Below are 19,941 nucleotides of genomic sequence, written 5' to 3' on the forward strand. Positions count from 1 at the left end.
ACAATTTTTTCTATATTTTTTTTTAAATATGGCAATTTTTCTCCGAATTACAGGTATACTAACAAACATTTAAGGTTTAGAATTAATGAGGAATCTATTAAAAAGAGTAAAGATCTCTAGACTTGTTTGATTCTTGCAGTTTTTTTTGCCTGAACAAAATTGTTTGCGACGTGATGTTACTCATAGAGAATAATCACGGGGCGTCATAACTCAGATTTTTTTTTCCCAAATATTTTTGTACTCTTTAATTATAACACATACACAAAATATTTGGATATTTAGTCATAAATTATATAATGTGCTAAATATTTTATTACTTTACAACAAATTTATCTGAATTTATCTATCTGATCTATAAGTCATTATCCACTTTGTGATTAGTTTCTTCGATATTTAAAGAATTCTCCAACGTATTCCTTACGAGGTCAAGTTGATCCTTGTTGATATAATCTAATTCTATCTATCGATACTTACTTTTCCATTCTACTGAATATCTTAGAATACTTAGTGCACACTAAATAGACCTATTCCACTCTAATCCACTAAGTGCACGCGAACGATTTATCATTCATGTCGTTTGGGTAACCTCGGCGCACCGATGGAACCGCTATCGAAACCTAGCTCAACCGCCTCGTGAGCGCAACGTTCGTAGATGCGTTTGATACGAAACTGCAAGAGCTTATCAGAAGCGTCTGAGTCGCGGTTAGTCGGTTTGCGGGCTACTAGCATATCAGCTTCGGCAACGAAAAGGAGAAGCAAACGGCTGGGAGCAAAGGGATAAACCTTTCGCTGGAATCTAATAGAGTTACCGTAGAGTAGAGCGCGTCCGAGCGGATTACGTGAAAATACGTCAGGTGTAACTACACAGTAGGTAGGCGCTACATTGCGGTGCACACTGTGACACACATGCACGTGACGGCGAACGGGAAAGGAAGCGCTCGTTGTCGAAAATGCACCGCACTCGTGGGGTGCGCTCGTCGACGGGGGTTTTATCGGCGGATTAGCATTGCTTTACATAGTCTCGAACGGGTTTGCATAGGTTAGGAGGGAGAGGAAGGACGGCACGAACCGACGAGGCCACATACAAACCGATTTCCTGCTGGAGCTGGGTCTTGTAATCTCGCGCCGACAGGTTGGAAGAAAGGATAACGTACGAAAGTACGTCGACAAGTAAAAGATATGAGCTGTTTATCCTAAGGGCGTCGTGAATATGTTTTAGGTTTAATAATAAATGTAGAGGGCTATATATCGAAGGATTTCATCCCTTTACACGTTGTCGGGATAAATATTAATAGAAGCGTACATGTAAAATAAAAATTTACTTATAAAAAATTGTTTATTGAAAAAGTCATTGATATTTCTCATAAAGAGATTTTTTTAAATCTTATTTTCTACATTTTCCAAGCAAATAGCTCATATATGACCGAAACGATTCTTTCCCGTTGTGCGAGAGACATGCTGTCTTCAGGGTATCTCGTTGAAGTACAACCTCGGTGCAATTTGTCTCTTTCGCGTAAACATAACAATGATTCATTTTGTCGCTGATGTGACATTTACAGAAAAATCTTACAATCTCGCAACATGACATTTGTACTATGGAAAAGATTACGTTTAGAATATGTAGGAATCTTCAAGCCAACTAAACTGATATTTTTTAATATGAATAAGAAAAATAATTTTTTAACTCTTTTTTTATTGTTATTATTATTGAACAAAAAAATAATTTATAAAGATAATTATAATTTCTGTAGGAACATTAATTGACAATTAATTTACAATTAATTTAGGTGGAATAACCACCTTTTTTTACTAATAAATATAATTTTTTGCCATTCAATAAGCGGTTTAAAAAAATAACATTTGTTCGATTGTTACGATTTGTTTAAGTCATTTATTCCGTCGTTTTAAATCGTCTTTTCTTCCGTTGTGGTAGATTTTGCGTTTTCTTGAGACGCGATTTCCTCAAATATTCGTAAGGTACAAAGCCGCTCTCTTGCTTGGCGCGCTACTGCCAGAGCAATATATATATCAGGCATAATGGATATTAATTAGAGTGTATTTTAATAGAGGAACAATTAAGAAAGTGGGTCGCACGACCAGTGTAAGAAGGGGCAAGGCAAGAGTGGCAGCGACCGCGATTTACGTCGTGGGAGGGGACAGGAAGAGAGAGAGAGAGAGAGAGATCGCACGCAAGAGTTTTACACTGTAGGTTCCATTATCTGTCTTCAGCGGCATAATAGAAGCCCCTCTAATTAGAATGTGCCGCGCGATGCTTTTGTCCTTGGGTAAAAAAAAAAGACGAAGGGGCGAGAGGAAAAGACGCAACCGGAAGGAACGAGAGAAGAAGAACACGCTCCTCTCGTCGCTCGACCGGCCGATTTATCTCTGTTCCGTCTTTCTCCGGGCTTCCTTTTTTTTCTCAAATCATAAAGTTCCCTCGACTTTCTCGCGGCGATTCTTCTTCAGCGAGTGCCTGAAAAACCTTTCGCTATCCACCATGGTGAATCCCGCGAGACGAACTATTTTGACGTCTGTATAAGTTTTTGGCTTGCAACGCGCGACTACACCATTCTCACCCTCTATAATAAGATACACGGATGTAATATAACTCTCTTCTATAAGAAGGAGTCTTCTATAAGAGGACATAAATCTGAAAGTTCCCGCGGTCCAGAAGCCACTTTCGTTCCACCCTACTAATTATGACGTGAGATTTATACCGCGGCCATTAAGACTTATCCGTACAAATAAGTATGACTTGCCGGGAATAAATTACTCGAATAATTTATCTCGTTCGGCTTATTACGTGCGAAACAAGTTGCGATGACTACAGAATATCGTGCCACAAAGAACGAATCTTACAAATTATCCGCGGATTATACATGAGCTTCTTTCCGATTCGCAGTTCACACGATAGAAGTACAAAGAAAGATGGCAGATGGAGTATTGAGAAACAAATTATTCTTTTACAGGAAAGGGATTTTTTTTAATTATCTCAGAACTTTTAATTGCGATGAATTTTTGAACTCTCTTTGAATTGATATGGATATAGACAAAGGATAAATAGATAAGAACAATTACAGCAATTTCTTTTGCTAAACCATTTTTTCCGTGTATTTTTTATGAAGATTTGAAGAGTTATTAAGGATTTTACAAAAAGAATAGTCAGAGTTTATGTACTTAGAAAATAGCGTGATACACTGCCATATTCTGTCAGCCCGATCGATACCAATATTACTATCTTTAGCAGCGTGGTTACCGTCTTCAAGTTAAACATCTCAGGCGGGAAGTTTCCGCGCTTCGGCAGATAAAATCCTTTAAGAGACGTAGAAAAAGTCTTCGACGTAAACGAAGAAGCGTATAGCGGGAGAAAGCGAGAAGCTATGAGATGACTTCACTTGAAAGAAGAGAGTGGCGAGCGAGCGAAAACATTTGAATAGAAGCGTCCTGGATACTCGTTTCCTCGTACTTTCCGGTATCAACGAAGTGAGTGGCTCGAGCCCCCGGTCGTCTGGAGGGAAATTAAGAAGAGCGAAGGGGAGGATTGAAACTTTAATTGCGTGTACTTTGGACCTAGCCGGTCGATCCCTTCGTATCGGCGATCGAGCGTTTACGATTGCGATCGAAGCCGGCCAGGAGAGCCTTTAATCGATAAGATCTGACACCAAAGAAGCACGCGGAGATAGCTGAAAGAGACTGTAGGTAATCGAAGCGTTCGATCGGATTCAATGAAGACGGGCAGGAACGGCAAGGACCGGTGGTGGTGTCCGGACGGGTTTGGAGCGGAATAGAAAGAATGGAGCCAGAATTATGCAGATACCGGATATCCGATGTAGGTAGTCGGGTATTCTTCTCCGGGCCGGTCTTTTAGCCAATAGACATCTGGGATTTCCTGAATTGAATGTAAATTACCTTTTGCTCCGTTCGCGAAACGGATCTATCGTTAAGCTCCTGCAAATAAGGGGGGCACCCGCCGTCTTCTATCGCTTTCTACTCCCGCTCTCCATAGTCTTCCCCCTTTTTTTTTCGCAGCAGTAAGAACGCGAATTGCTCGTCGGCGAAGTGAGGAAGGCAGTGGCTGCGTCGACAAAGAGAAAGAGACGGCGGGAAAGACCTACTTGGCGAGCAGAAAAACGGAGGAAAATCCTCGACCTCTGCGCCAGCAGTTTCCTTCGTCACGTCGAACGTGCCGACGACCTACCGGCGGGTAGATGGGCGCGCGGCGGGTGGCGTACATTAATTTTCCTACGTTGCGGCAGCAGTGGAATCGAATTTGCGCGGCATTGTCCGCTAATCGGATTTACTTAATGCACGAAACGACGCGTGATTAAACGGCCGCGCGTGATACCCGCGGAGCCGCGGCGTAATGACCCGATCGTACCTAATTGCAAGCGCAACAAGATACGAAAATATTTTGGTACACTTGTGCGCCGTGGAGATTCAAGATTTAAAATGCAAATGGAAATATGAAATTTCCGTTGGATGGTAAAATATTTTACGGTATGTTGACGTTGTGCGTGTGATTTCATATACATTTTCAAGTTTACCAGTGCTCCGATAAATTTTTCGGTCTTCAAACACAATTTTAAATTAAATATTAATATCACAATGTTAAATCGAGAATAAATTTAATAATAACGATACTAACAAGCGTCCGGTGTGATGCCAATAAAAAAATTCCTTTACTAAAAAAAACTGTCGGGAATTTTGGTACTGTAAAGAAATTGTAACGAAAGTTGATTTCTCTTGATCTCTTTTACATTCCTTTGTTCATTTTAATTTTACTTTTACTTTTTACCAAATTTTGCCTGGAGCTCTTTCTTGAGAGAAATCTTAATTAAAGATGGCGAAAATCCTTGAAAATGATAAAGTTCCTGTTGAATTCTTGTTATACAGAAATCAGCGTCGAAAGCGATCCTCAAATTCTAATATGCAACTTTTACGTCTCGCTTTATTGTCGAATCAAAAATTCGAAAGAATCGCTCTGGCGCTACATTGTTTGCGTCGTCGTGGCCGATCGCTCATGAGTAACGTATGCAAATCGATCGATCATCGTTGTCGAGAAGAGCAGTCTCGCGCACGCCGCGCGTTTATGCATCGAGCAAATTAATTGGTCTACACCCCCTTCCGTCTCCCCCTCTCCCTCTCCCCTCCCTCGACCGCTATCACTCGCATTTACATAAGCGCGCGCCGCTCGAGTTCGCGTTTCCTGCGTCAATTTCGTTATTACTTGAGTGGCCGGCACGGCTCGTCCAACCCCCACAATTTCACACCAACCTTCGAGAGCCGCCCTATCGAAAAGACCGGGCCGGTTCAGACGAGGCGTTAGTAATGTGTGCGAGCGCGATGAAATGCAAACAGGCGCAATATTATTCATTGTTCGCCGGCTTTACACGTACCGGGCTTTGCCGGGCGCTCGGCAGGCCCGGAATGACGCCAGGGACGGATTCTATTTGCTTTACGACTGAAAAACGTCCACGTCGTAATTAATCAAATGCATTTGCCCGGCGCGTGTCTGCTTCTTTTTTTTCTTCACGTATGTCTCGCGCGAAATATCCGCGTTCCGCTGCCCGCTTGTGCAAACACGAAGTTCTGGAACACTCGCACTCCCTTTCAGTCGATGCTACTGTATTTACAGCATTTACGAAAGTATATTGTGTACGGTTTCACAATATTCCTCGCTAGTTGTATTGACGTTTGCTCTCGCGTGTCATATGCGCAACGAAATATCGCAAGTGTACGCAAGAAGTATTAAAATATCAATTCTTTGCGGTTTTTTTATTTTAGCCTGTCCAAACATTTATTTATAGATATCATGTATACTATATTATTTTCTCTACAATATATTTTTATTTTTCAACGCATTTCTGTGAAGTTTAAGTTTGCTAAAAGTTTTACCGAAGCAAAACAAAAAGATTATATGAACAAGTTTGTATGATTGTAAAATTATATTAAGAATAATTAAAATACAATAATTGAAATTGTAAAACACACATTAATGAAACATAAATTATTATTATTTCACAAAAGCATCAATAATAGTTAATATAAACAAATAGTAATACTAAAAGGTTTATGAATTGAAACATGCAGAAACTTTGCGATCTCTCGCTCGAGATTCTATTAAATTATTTGCAAACTCTGTCGTATAATTGCAGAATAACTTACCGCAGTCCTATAATAAACTTGCGTATTACCGCGATCGAAATGACGATGATCCATGTTTGGTTTTACTATTCTATAAATAGATAAAATTTATCAAAATGTAACTCATTCCTTCGCATTGCTTTTCGTTTGTTTTACCTTACAATAATGCATGATAGCGAAGCATCGATTCCTAGAAGCACTAAAATATTAAAAACAGCGCGCCGATCGAATACCATCGATACTCAAGGATCCATTACATAATTCCAAAGAGCAACAATTGGACCGTGTGCTGTAATTATGTAACCGTCCGTCGTAGTCGAATGTGTAACGAGTCCAAGTTCGCGTGTCACCGCGTCCGAAGTGATTATTATTCTATGATTTCATTCATTATACAGTAAATTATTGCCTTTATGTTCCGGGGGAATGTGCGACCGCGCATAAGTGCAATAAATAATTAGCCAGCGAATTTGTTGAAAATTCACGGTCTATCTAACTTTGTTATGGCTTTTGGCGCATGCGAATGGCGAGTAGAAACATAATATTAAAAAGGTGCAACTGAGTTATCTATATTCTTTGTGTCTTCCTTAATGCATAAAATTGCATTTTTAATGGGTACACTAATACGTGTATCACATCATGCACGCGCGCAAATTGTGAAAATTATCACCACGACTCACTACGAGGAATATGATTTTTTGCTAATTTACATCTTACGATTATCTTATTTTTATTTTTTAATATATTTAATATATTAAAATTATTAATTATAAAAAAATAAATATTTTATATATTATTATATAGATCTTTTTTTCGGAAAAAAATTTTATAATAGAAAAATAATGAAATTGATAAGCGATTCAATCATGACAGTTTTAAAGTTAGAAAGTTGTTATTTAAACTGATACTTAATAAATTTGTTTTGTCTTTTTGTTAATTATTTCATTAGCGATTCTTTGTTTCTCTCTGGATTATAGCTTCCATTGCAATACGGAAAGAAAATTCTATTCGCTAGTAGCGCTAAGCGGAGTTGGCACAACCCAATGTTAATGGATTGAATTTTTCTTTTTCTAGTAAAACCGTATCGCGTCTGCAAAACTTTTCCTCGAGCCAATTTTACGTTCGCCCTTTGGCGACGTAGGTTCCTTTGTAACAAGTTGGCTCGCGACAAGCGCGACGGTGGACAGGAAAATAGTCGACTGGGCGAAAAAAACACGAGAGCGAGAAAAGTGGTGAAGGAGGGAAGGTATTCGCTACCTAAAGCTGCAATTCTAAATTAGCTCGGCTAACGCAGCTTGTTGTATGGAACTCTCGATAAACTTTCGTGTAAAAAATGGATTTTTCATCACTGTATGCGATATCCTGTCATACTTCATACTGGTGCATTTGTGTCTTATTCTTCTTAATCTTTGAATTAGTCTCATCTGTAGTTTTCTTTTATTACCATAACGACGGCTTTGCCGAAATATTATAAAAACGCAGTGTATGTGTTCAATATCTTAATACGATTCGTGTATTTTAATATTTTTCTGTTTTTTATCAAATTTATAAATATTCACTACGAAACATGATGATTTGGTAGAACGTAAAAACCAATGTAGACAAAGAATCAACTGAATTTTGAACCAATAAAAAAATTGTGCTTAAAATTTACGCAAATACTCGAACGTGATAATAGAATGATCTATGAAATTTTTATATTTTTGATACTGTTTTAAAATGTGACGCATACATTTTTAAAAACGGAGACAAATGGAATTATCTTAATAAAATGCAAAAACTTTCTAAGAGATTCCATTCAAATGTAAATTGTTTGAGTTAATAGATAAATATTAATAATATATAACTTTCAAGTACGAAAAAAAAATGTGTCAAGTTATACATCAATAATATCTTCTTCTTTGGAGCCCAATAGAATTCCGTCCCTCCAGGGACGAGTACCACTTTTTATTATACTTGCAAGTCTGTCCAATGAGAGCATCATTAATTTGTTTAACTTTTTAAGATATTTACACTGATCAGTTTGATCTTTTTTATAAGTAATTAATATGGTACCGGAGCATAATTTTTATGAAGAGTTTGTTTATATCATATTGTATCATTTTATTTATAAATAATTTAATTAAAGAAACCAAATTTAAAAAGAGCATATGTCTACTCCAAACATGACGTCTCATTTTACGTAATGAAACGCCTTATCCTTATTCCGCTTTCGAGCACTGTTGAGAACTTTCCCGAAGAAGAAGTTAAGAAGTCAAGTGCGCCACGTAATATCTAAAAACTGAAGCGATGCAAGAAGGATGTCGTACTACGTACGTCGAGACCCAGTTTGCCCATGAAGCGAAGAGAGCTGTACGTCAGTTAAAAACAAAAAAAAGAAGGAAAAAAGACTGTATACTTTGGTCGTCCGCTTCCGCCCTCTTGCTCTTTAACCCTCGAAGTTCATTCTCGCGCCATTGCATGTTGAAGTACCGAACTGCGGAAATTACTCCTAACTATAAGGAAGCACAAGTTATGAGAGATAGATGGTGTCAATATGTTTTAGCTATTCCACGTGAGAAAATTAATTATCTTTTAAATATCTCTCAGTTACTTATTATGCAAGTACTAATTAATCTCTTTCCGCGTATTTTTCTTGCAGAAACGATTTTATGTAAATAACTCTCATTTTCGATTGAATAATCTGTATTATTTCAAATAAAGTACGTCTTGTGTAATGTATACGCGGTGGAAAAATTTACATGTACCTTTTATGCAGATTATAGTACATTGTTGCCCTTTGCCTCTTTCATAGCTCGTGAATTAAATTCCTCTGTTCTTTCTTCTTTACTTTATTTGAATTTTCACATTTTTCCATGCTTCTTTCAGACGTGGAACGTAGACGTGCTTGTTTCCAACATAATTTGAAGTCAATACATAATTATTTATATAATTTATAATTTTTATAATGACAAAATTTCTATTTTTTGTTTTAAAACATTATAAGCTTATGTATGAATGATTATAATAAAAAGATGATAAAAGGAAAATTATAATTTTAGGGATGGTTACATTGTGACAAAGACCTTCTGGTCTGTCATCAAAAATGCTTTTTGATAGACGCGGAATAAAGTATCGAAGAAATATATGCCTACAGTGTCAAAGCCGAAGTGTATATTCGGAATGAAATATGACGCAGACGGTCGACAGTACCAGTGGAGAGAGATTATGTGTCCGTAGAAAAACTGACTCTCCTCCACCGGTAAATAAGATCCTCCGCGTTCTGCCACTTGCTCTTCAGTCCTTGAATCCAATCCCCGGACCCCTCCTCTCGCGCTTCCATCTCCTTCAAGGAACGAACTAGAGAGACGTTGCTTACTTCGCGAAGGTGGAAAGCGCTTTTTTGTGCCTCTTAAGCTCAGGCTACACTTTTCTCGCCTCGATGCTTCGAACGGAATATCAGTTTACGCGCGGAACCTTCTCAACGCTTCTTCCAGCTTTCACCTTTGTAGTAGAATATGGCCGCCCACTCGTGCCGATCTTTTAAAGATTCTTCTACCATGTTCGTGCAACGCGCGGGCATATCCGATATCGCTGCCAATAAAAACTGCGAGTGTTTCCGTTCTACTTTTGCGCGCCCGTCGCTGAACTACGCGCGAGAGGGGAGATACAATAGTTCCATACTATAAAAGTATCTTGCTTTCAATGCATAAGTTCTTTCTAAATCCTTAAAATAACGACGCTGAATATCTTTCTCTCTTTCAGATTTAAATGATTTGTTTTAATATTTGCTATTTCGATTAAATTTAGGCGGCATATGCTCGTTCAATAATGTTTTTAATATTACGAAAAAGTAATGTTATGAAGACATTTTTATGGAATTTATTGATCGATAAATCGCGTTCTATGGAGAAAAAAATTTTATATTAATTTGATGAAATATAAAAATGTATTTTTTAGAGCATTTAAAATATGCATTGTAATTTATGTTATAATATTGCAAATATTGTTTTGGATTTTTTTACTATTTTTTATTGTTCCAGATTCATTTCTGTGCATCTGCATGTAATACTCTTAATGAGAATGAAAGAAGATATTTCTCATTATAAATTTTATACCGAAATTCTGAACCGATTTTGGATTATCAAAAATTGCGTTTAAAAATATAATAAATTCTTAATTAATTTAAAAATATTCTTAAAATCTTATACACAATAATAGCATTAAATCTAATTCATAATTTTTATAAAATCTTTGTATAAAAAATTTTTTCTATAACGATTATTTTTTAAAATAAATTTCATTTAGGAATAATAATTTATTAGAAATAATAGTTTCTCAATCTTAAATTGATAAGAAAATATGTTATGGATAATATTATGTTACACATATCGCATACAAAAAAATAGAAAATTTTTAATCTAAAAATATTTATTAAAACTTTTAATATCTTATATGTAATATAGCATTAAATACAGATTTATAATTTTCGTATAAAAATGTATGTGAATATAAAAACTCTTTTACAATGATCACAAACTTAAAATAAATTCTTGAATATAAATTTATTATATTTACAAGAAAACAAATTATATTATATATGACGAAATAAGTAAGAATAATGTAATAGCGTTTGCCAACTTGATAATTAAAAATCAAATTCTATGGTATAAAATTGTAACGTTTAATTTTCCGCGATATTCTCTTAAAAGAAACGCAAAGGACACCTTGTATAAGATTGGAAAGATATTTACAATGAATTTCTGCCTAAGAATTGCCTGCCACTCGGCGGAACATTTTCGTTTATGTTTACGTATACAATCTCTACCTAGCACTAGATAACAATATCGCGCCACGACCTTAGTTCGCGGACACATCCAAACTAGTCTACAGTCGAACTCGTGCTGCGGGCCGGTACGCAGGCTTTTCAAACGGTGTGTACCTCGATCTTTGTTACGTCTGTCCTTCGGAAAGTTTCATCGATTTCTAAACCATTGTTCGATAAGTCTTCCCTTTTGAAATTCGGATAATTTCAAGTGTTTGTGCACGTTAAACGATTCAGATCGTATCAGTATCATTGGATTCTTTGGTAAGTAAGCGAAAATGCAAACTTCCATAATTAAGAACATTTAGTTTATCAAGTGATTATATAGAATTTTTTAAGCAATTCCTTTGCACGTTTAGTATTAACTCTTAATACTCTGTATAATTAAATACTCTGTATATTTAAAAACCTAACTCGTTTACTAAACGATATATTGTTTCTACGCTTGTTTCTCTTTGAAACTTAATATTTTACAATATCTAAAAGCAACATTATACATACTCGGTCTAATGTGTAAAATTAAATTATTATAAAAAATATTCCTTATTGCAATGTAATATTAAGAACCGATAGTTGCTTTTTAATACTTGAACCATTTCTTTCTAAAAAATTATTGATAATAACATACAAAATAAATTAACTTTAAGTATTTTCTATTTTATTCAACCTTTATTATTTAATCTGTTAGATAGAAGATATTTTCATAATTACACTGAATTCATTTTTTATATTAATCTCTTATGAGCCTTTTTGTCTTTTATATTGTTTTAATGAATTGTATTGTTTATTAAGCTTTTTTTTGTGTCGTTAAACAAAAGAGAAAGGGAGTTATGCAATACAATTAAATCGTTTGAAGTATATTTATATTTAAATAACAAAGTTCTGTTAATATGTATTAATACAATATATTGCTTCAATAATATTGATCGTGCAAGGGTCCTTTGCGTCTGCTCGTGATCTCCGTCGATATAGCGTCGAGTGCGTTCATTCAAGTTAATTAAACGTAACAGGACACTCTTCGTCTCCGATGAGGTTCACCAGTTAATAAAATTTGAATTTCAAATTCCGTCGTTGCGAGTAGCCGGCGAAATGAGTAGCGTTGAACTGCAGCGGTTATCGGCCGCTGACATTAAATGTTTGGAAAATTTTGTTTTTGTTATATCGATTGCAGCACACGTTGTGTAATTTGAGAAGGAACGATCAATGTTCGAGCCCTACGTACAGACGTTGAGCGCACCATTGAATGCGACAGACTCGGAAACTATGCTCGATTATAAGTTGTTCGTTAGTGGGACAATGCAGTTGGATCAGAATAACAACAATAGCAATGTGCCGCAACAGTCAGATTGGTAAGCGAGCAACTCATATTTTTACATCTGTTGATGAAAACAATAACATGCTGTATACAATTGATGCATTGATGCTTTAATATTATACGCTTTAATATTTGTTTTATTTGACTAATTTAATTTGAATTTTAATTAATATTAGTTGCAATCTTGTAAGAAACAAAGTTAAAAAATGTGCTTATGATTGTACATCAGATTTATTTAATTCTACAATTTTACAAAAAATAACAAAAGTAGCAATATCGTGAAATATATCAGTACATGTAAAACTTATTGTTTCGTTATTCCACGCGTATTGATTTTTATTTTATGATTGGATCATGCGATACGCAATAGTAACATAAGACATATTGAACACAAATTGACCAAAAAGAGATATAATGGTTTGCGTTTTAATTTCCATTTGATTTAGCAACTAAATTAGGACACAATAACAATGTAAACGTACAACGGAAAATACAAGCAAATTGTTATTTTATTATTTACTAATTTTATTATTTTGATTTAAATTTAAACTGCGTTTTTCTTATTTAACACTGAAAATGATTAAATGCAACAGAGTTTATATATAAATTTTATATTTTTAAAATTGTTTGCGTAACTTGCGTAAAATGTAGTTTAAACTGAATCTGATAATTGGAACAAACGATTGTTCCAGAATAATCAATTATGCGTTCAGAAGTAGAGAGAAGTAGAGAGAAAGAGAGTGTGTGTGTGTGTGTGTGTTAATTACTTTGCTCTAGAAAAAAATGCTACATTTTTTGAAGGAAAAAATTAATGTGGAATCATTTGATTATAACACTTGATTTGTTTTATGTAACGTTTAAAACAAGTATATACGTAACAGGTCTTTTAAGTCATTTTTATAAGTTATTATATTTATAAATTAGGAACGTAATTTTTAATCACTTAATTAAATAAATGGAAAATAATATGTAATGTGATTATAATTTAAGATAGTTCTATCATATAGGACCGGATTTAATGAGTGCTCAAGACAGGCCTATTTAAATTTGTCAGAAAAAATCTAACTATTCATGATTAGAAACATAATTACTTAAATAAAATTAATCATTTTTAAAATAATTTCTTGATAAATAAAGAATGATAATTTTGGGGTTCTTTTTACACAATGCGAGCTTGTGTAGTAACACTGTTTCGAAGTATTTAGCGTAAAATAGACTGCAGTTGTAGTTCATTATATTGAATATATTTGTGATGTTGCCACTGCGCTCGAAGTAAATGGCGGCTATATTTTTTACGAGTAAAAATTTAACAATTTAAATTATTTTTTTGAAATAATCGGCAACGTTACGTTTTTCTCTTATAGTTATTTTTGAAACGTTTAAAGAATATATTGGAAAGTTTTTATGAGAGATCTCAAGTACAAAATTTAAAAAATTATGTACTTTTTTTAATTCAAAAATCTGCGTCTCATTAATGACTTGTATTTAATTGATCTTTTTTCCTCAAAATAGTCGGTAACAAACTTTCAAATTTTGAAAACAAATACTAGTTTGGACAATATTATATATAATATAACAAATTAAAATTTTTTAGAACTTTTGTTTGGTGATAAAACTAAAAAAATAATTGAATTAAAAATTAATGTAAAATATTTAGTTAATATATTTAAGTTTCTTCGATAGAAGATGTATTTTCTCTTTTATATTTTATCAGAAAGCTATGGGATAAAAGACTTAATGCAAAACTGCATCAATAAACGAACGAGATAATTAATAATTAACGAAGACAGTCTCGCTTAAGTTTCTTGCTCTTACCGAGCAAGTTCGTTTGAGAGAATCGATTATAAAGGCAACTTTCGCGCTCAGCTTTTTTTCCTTGCGTTCAGCTCTTTTTAATTGGTTGCCCGCCTAGCATCGTGGCCCTTTAGCCAATTAGTACGTTACAAAAAATGTTACGGTATCTTTCCATTGAGATTTTTTTAATGCAAATTTTTAATCGACTTGCTTTTGTCATTTGCATAGATATTATAGCTATTTACGTAATATTTGAGAAAAATGTATCCTGTTCGGGTATACGTATATTTTATCGTTTTCTTTTTCTATATTTGTTACTAATTAAAAAAGGTACGTAAAAATGTTACATTAAAAACAAATGTTTTAGATTAAAAGCAGTTTTATTTGTTTTTTTTTTCTTTATTTTAATTAAAAATCTTTGATTTTTAGTTTATGTCCAATATAAACGAAATACCTTATTAAAAACAATATAGACGAAACTGACAATAATTTGATTGACTATTTTTTATTTAATAGTTTTGGATTTGCAAATTGATTATTTGTAATGTTTTTAGATGTAATATTAGATTTGTGATATTTAATTGATATTTATCATTCTTAAAGAATTAGTAAAAAACATGATTTATTGTAAAATTTTACTTGTTTAATATCTTTACACATTTAAAATATTACACTATTTTTTATATCTACTTTCTAACTATCTACATCAGAATTATGCAGCTATCATGGCAAATAGATTTTGATCAGAATAGATTCTTTTCTTGAAAAGTTACGAACAAAAAATATGCGTTGATTGTCGCTAAGTATTTTATTCTTTCTTGTACACTTCTAGAGAAGGAGTCATGAGCAAGAGTCGTTAAAGAGTTTTGCACTATCAAGTTTTGGTCGACTTTCGTCGTCTCTCTCTCTTTCTCTCTCTCTCTCTCTCTCTCTCTCTCTCTCTCTCTCTCTCTCTCTCTCTCTCTCTTGTTATTCTGTTTTTGTCTCTTTTCTTTTTCAAAACTCGCTTACATTAACGAAGTTACGATGGTAGCAGACATTAACTTGCAAAGCTGTAGGCACCTATCACCTTGATTATTTTCCAATTAACATTATGATATTGTTCAAAGAACAGCAAAACAGTAGAAATAGAGCAGAATAGAATATAGAGTGCTCCGAAACAGAAATGTAACACACAAAACTTTTCATAAATTATTTTAATGATTGTAATTGTAAAAATTTTTTTAGTGTAAAGTTATCTAAATTGGACAAATGTGTCGAACATACATATTTATTTTGATTTCTTTTATTATATATGTATTAGATAAACATTTTTTATCAACTCAAATTTTAGTTATGATAAAGACTACATAGACCGATTTTAATGTAATTTTTTTTTCACATTAGTATTTACAATTTTTTTAAATGTCCTTTAATTTTTTTAATTATCTGCAAAGGCGAAAAGAATTTTAATAACAATTATTGAAATATTAACCAAAATTTTAAAATCAAAAGAAATTGCACTATGTACGATCTACGATACTGTTGTATTCGCATTAAGTAAGTATTCATATAATTCAGCTATCTAATATCCGATAATTATCTGATATCCGGATACGACAACTATGCGTGTGTCGCAGTGTGTATGTGTGCGTGCGCGCGCGCGTGTGTGTGTGTGTGTGTGTGTGTGTGTGTGTGTGTGTGTGTGTGTGTGTGTGTGTGTGTGTGTGTGTGTGTGTGTGTGTGTGTGTGTGTGTGTGTGTCAAAAATTTTCATTTCCCATTAATTAGCCCGAAGCATCGACAATGCCTTTACTTGAGACATAAGCGTTTGCGTATTTAATCAGTTAATTATCAAGAACGCGTGGATGGTTTTCTCTCTCCTTTTCCTTTTTTCTCCTCCTCGTCTTCTTCTTTCTCTCTTATGCCACGTTAACGAAGTTGTCGTTACCGCGATGAACTCGAGGGCAGACCCACAATATCAGTTTGGTTATCTCCTGTTTAACGCCATTGTGTCGCGGCGGGTAAAGGGTGATAACGAATCAGCGCCTATAGCGTTGGTGAGGGTAGTGAAGTCGGTGGAGGATCGCGTTCCGGGGACAGAGGGACTGGAATGGAGAGGGGAAAAACGGGACAATAGTGCTTGGGGCACTGTGAAGATCCAGTAATTGAATTACACTCCGATAACCGCTTATCGCAAGCGTTCTCTTCCCCCCTCTTACCCCGCGAGTTTGCAGCGGCAAAATAACTTTCGCTTATTGCGCGGCTCGATCGCCCATCCGTTTCTAGCAGGGCTGTGTCGACGAAATTTGCAACGCTGCATTTTCATTGGAAACATCAACGAAATACAATCGTAATTAAATTTGTGTAAAACAAAATTTTTAACGTATGCATGTGTAAAGTATGAAATCATCATGTAACTTACTTGTAACATTCTAAATTGAGTGCTACGGCTATATTAAGCAATTGTTTTGCACATACTTAAGTAAAATAAATAAATTTGAAAGTTATTTAATTGTTATGATTAAAACTGCTAGTAAATTTAATAATATTTTTTAAATCGCATTTTATAATGGCATTAAAACATTTTATTAAGTAAATCTTTTAATGTATTAATAAAAGTTTTTAAAGTGTTTTTATATATAATATATTTCTTCTTTTATTACATTTAGTAACGTTAATATTATTAATGTTACTATACAAAAAACAAATTGATATTTTAATCTCTAAAATAATTTTTTAAAATAAATAATGACTTAACAACAAAGTAATTTTTTTCAAACAAAGACTATATCATGTGGCATCTCTGACTTCTTTTCCGGTTTTTTTTTCTTTTCCGCTCTCCTTTTTTCTTCATCGGGCCGATTCACTGGGTAGATGGCTCGCAAAATAATTAGTTCGCTTACGAATCCCTCCGGTATATTGGCAGACAGAGGGAGGAAATTAAATTCGTGCCCCTCGTATAATCCACGCTCGTGCCGAATCGACTCGTTCCTTTGATTCCTTTGATTCGGCCGCTCTTCCACGATTAATTATCGGCGATAAACGCACGGCCGTGTACTATAACCGTACGGTGTCTTTTACAACATACGACCGCGTCCTCGCTCGCGGAATGTCTAATGAAGCTTTTTGCATCGCTATCTCCCATTCCGACGATGAAATCGTAGAAAGGAATTGCGAAATGGAATTATCAAAAGCTTATGCTTCTAGGTAATGAAAATCCGCTATTCCTCCATGAGTAATTTTCCGATAACGTGCATTTTCCGTACATCTTTGTAATTCTCCGTAATAATAATAAAATGGATTGTCTAATATGTTATAAAAAATTTACAAATGTAATAAAATGTAATAAAATTTGCATTATTGCATATTCATAATAAATTGAAATAATTACGTTATTAATGCTGATTTAAAAAATTATATATATTTTATATTACCAGGATTCTTTATATATTTTTTATACTTTTGTAAGTTATAGAAGAGGTTTATTTATTAAATATATAAAATTCTCTATCAGCGTTATTATTAGTGGTATAAGAGAATTAATATATAATTCTATTCTATTTCCACAACACATATTTGTTGACGAACAATTAATTTTATAATTTGTTTAAATTCACATATATGAAATTGCATTTCAATTTTAAACATGAAAACGTGTCACTTAAATATCTACAATTGATTAAGCAACGGTTAGAAGGAACAGAAAAGCAACGTGAGAATGTGAATATCCAACTAATCCCATGTGGATGAAGTCGGTGGTTATCCGCTGACTTCAGCTTTCGACGATAATGCGGCGTTTAAATTGTCGCTGAGTTATACGCTCAGCATGGAACATTTTGCAACTAACCAAGCTCGAAACACTAACCGCGTGGCAAATTCACCCTAACCGTCGCGTATATATTTGGGGAGCTGAGAGGGGTTAGCGAAACGGCTGATTCGGGAATAATTTTCAGCTATCTCGAATGAGCACGCCAGCATGGGCGTTCCTTAATTCGAGACATTTTTCATTTTGTTTGATTACGCGCAGCGTATCAATTACGAGATAATTACTCCGACGGCATCAGGGCATACCTAACACTAATTGGATGCCCACGCATTGCGAAAATATTCAAATAATCGCTGGAATTGAATCTACATGCTCGCAGAATCGGTATCGTTAATATCTCTCGATGATCGGATGAAATAACAGAAACCAGTATTAGCAACAAATATTTCTGTTTGCAAAAAATTTGTAAAGTTTGTTTTCTTTGCAATGGTTTGTATTACGGACCAGACCATGATATCTTTATGTATTTTGAGCCGCTGAATCCGTGTTAGAATTGCTCCATCACTTACCATTTTTCATGTGCAGAGCAATTATTGCAATTTTTAAGGTTTTTAGGTTATTTTTTTTTTATAAAAAAAAAGAAATGGTGAGTTATGAGGCAATTCCGACATCGGATTCGTATTTAGCACGTCAAAATACATAAAGATTGACTAATGGAGTTTCAGTAACAGATCACTTTTTTGTGTACCTGTGTGATTGTATTACTTATTGAAACATTTTTTAAAATATGAAATTAACATTTTGTTATAGAAAACTTAGATTTAGTATTAGCAAACAAAAATAATATATGTAGTATATGTAACATTCTTCTTAGATTAACATTAAAAAAATAATAACATGTTTCGAAATTATAACATAAAAGCGTATTACATAACATGAAAGAATACTAAAATTATAAATTAAAGGCAAAGTAAAAAATTTTATATTTTAACTTTGTAACATTTTTTTCACATTTTTCTTTTATTTCTACAATAATTAAAAAATTATTTGAAGCAATTATTTAATGCTGCATATATGTATTATATAACAAAAGGCAGATGTTTTAATGCACATTTCTAAAATCATTCACATAACAATGTCATAATCAGAGACATCGTAATCAGCTCTGCGCACAGAAACGAATTCTCGAATATGATCGTCAAACTTTCTTGCCGACGTGGATTAAGACGCTCTAAGATGCCTTAATGGCCATCAAAGTCCATTGCAAGGAAGCGAACGACATCGTCATACCGAAGTACCGGGAAAACGACGAGCTTTCTTAATTAGGAAAACGGAAACGCGAGGAAGGGTGTCTTACGGCGGTTAGATGAGATGAGAACAGCTCAAAGAGAATTCCCTATGTAAGCTTGTCCCCGTCTTACGTCGGATTTATTTCCTTGGAGCAGTTGTCTAACTGTGTTTCTTAGCGGGTCACCACAGTTTATTATCAACTAGGTATATATGTATAGGTGTTTTTAAAATTTCTGGGTCATCTTTCTATCATCTTTTAAATTTCATGAGACATCCAAGTAACATTCATGGATCTACAGAATTTATCATAACTGTAACCATACACAATATTTGAATAGCGCATTATTATTATTGTTTATAGATAATGTTAATATAATAATTATATAATAATTAGGTAATATAATAATATATAATAATAATAGAATTATACAATAATTACAGATAATGCAAATAATATTAAATAACTGCTTGATTATTTTCTTAATATCTAATTTATAATGCGCTGATAAATAATGGTTTATTTATGACGATTTATTAGAAATGTAATAAATATTTGACGTACATTTATTTCGTCATAAATATGCTGTGGTTTGCAATTTTAAATTTTGATAACTTTTTAGCTGGCATTATAGAATGTAGAACGAAAACATCCTTAATACTTAATAGAAAAAATGGTGTTTGTCATTCGACACACATTTTTTCTGTTGCGTACACAATATTGTCATGACATTATTCGTAAGGCGTAAAAATTAACGACAAACAATCGCAAATTCTTTACATACATTGTTCTCCCTCAAGATACAATCGCGTCAATAGAAACAAACTCGATTATTTTCTACTTAATGATGAT

At 33.9% G+C, this 19,941-nt stretch overlaps 1 protein-coding gene and 1 long non-coding RNA gene across 13 annotated transcripts in view; both read left to right on the forward strand.

Moving 5' to 3' along the window:
- LOC105837254 (CUGBP Elav-like family member 2) overlaps positions 1-19,941 on the forward strand; it is a 388,597-nt gene that overhangs the window by 159,430 nt on the left and 209,226 nt on the right. The gene's annotated exons all lie outside the window — the stretch shown is intronic.
- On the forward strand, positions 1,788-12,666 carry LOC118644273. The gene is made up of 2 exons (XR_004962087.1): positions 1,788-11,209; positions 12,117-12,666. It is a non-coding gene; the product is annotated as an uncharacterized LOC118644273 (long non-coding RNA).

This window comes from Monomorium pharaonis, chromosome 2 (genome assembly GCF_013373865.1).
Source record: "Monomorium pharaonis isolate MP-MQ-018 chromosome 2, ASM1337386v2, whole genome shotgun sequence".
Classification (NCBI taxonomy): domain Eukaryota; kingdom Metazoa; phylum Arthropoda; class Insecta; order Hymenoptera; family Formicidae; genus Monomorium; species Monomorium pharaonis.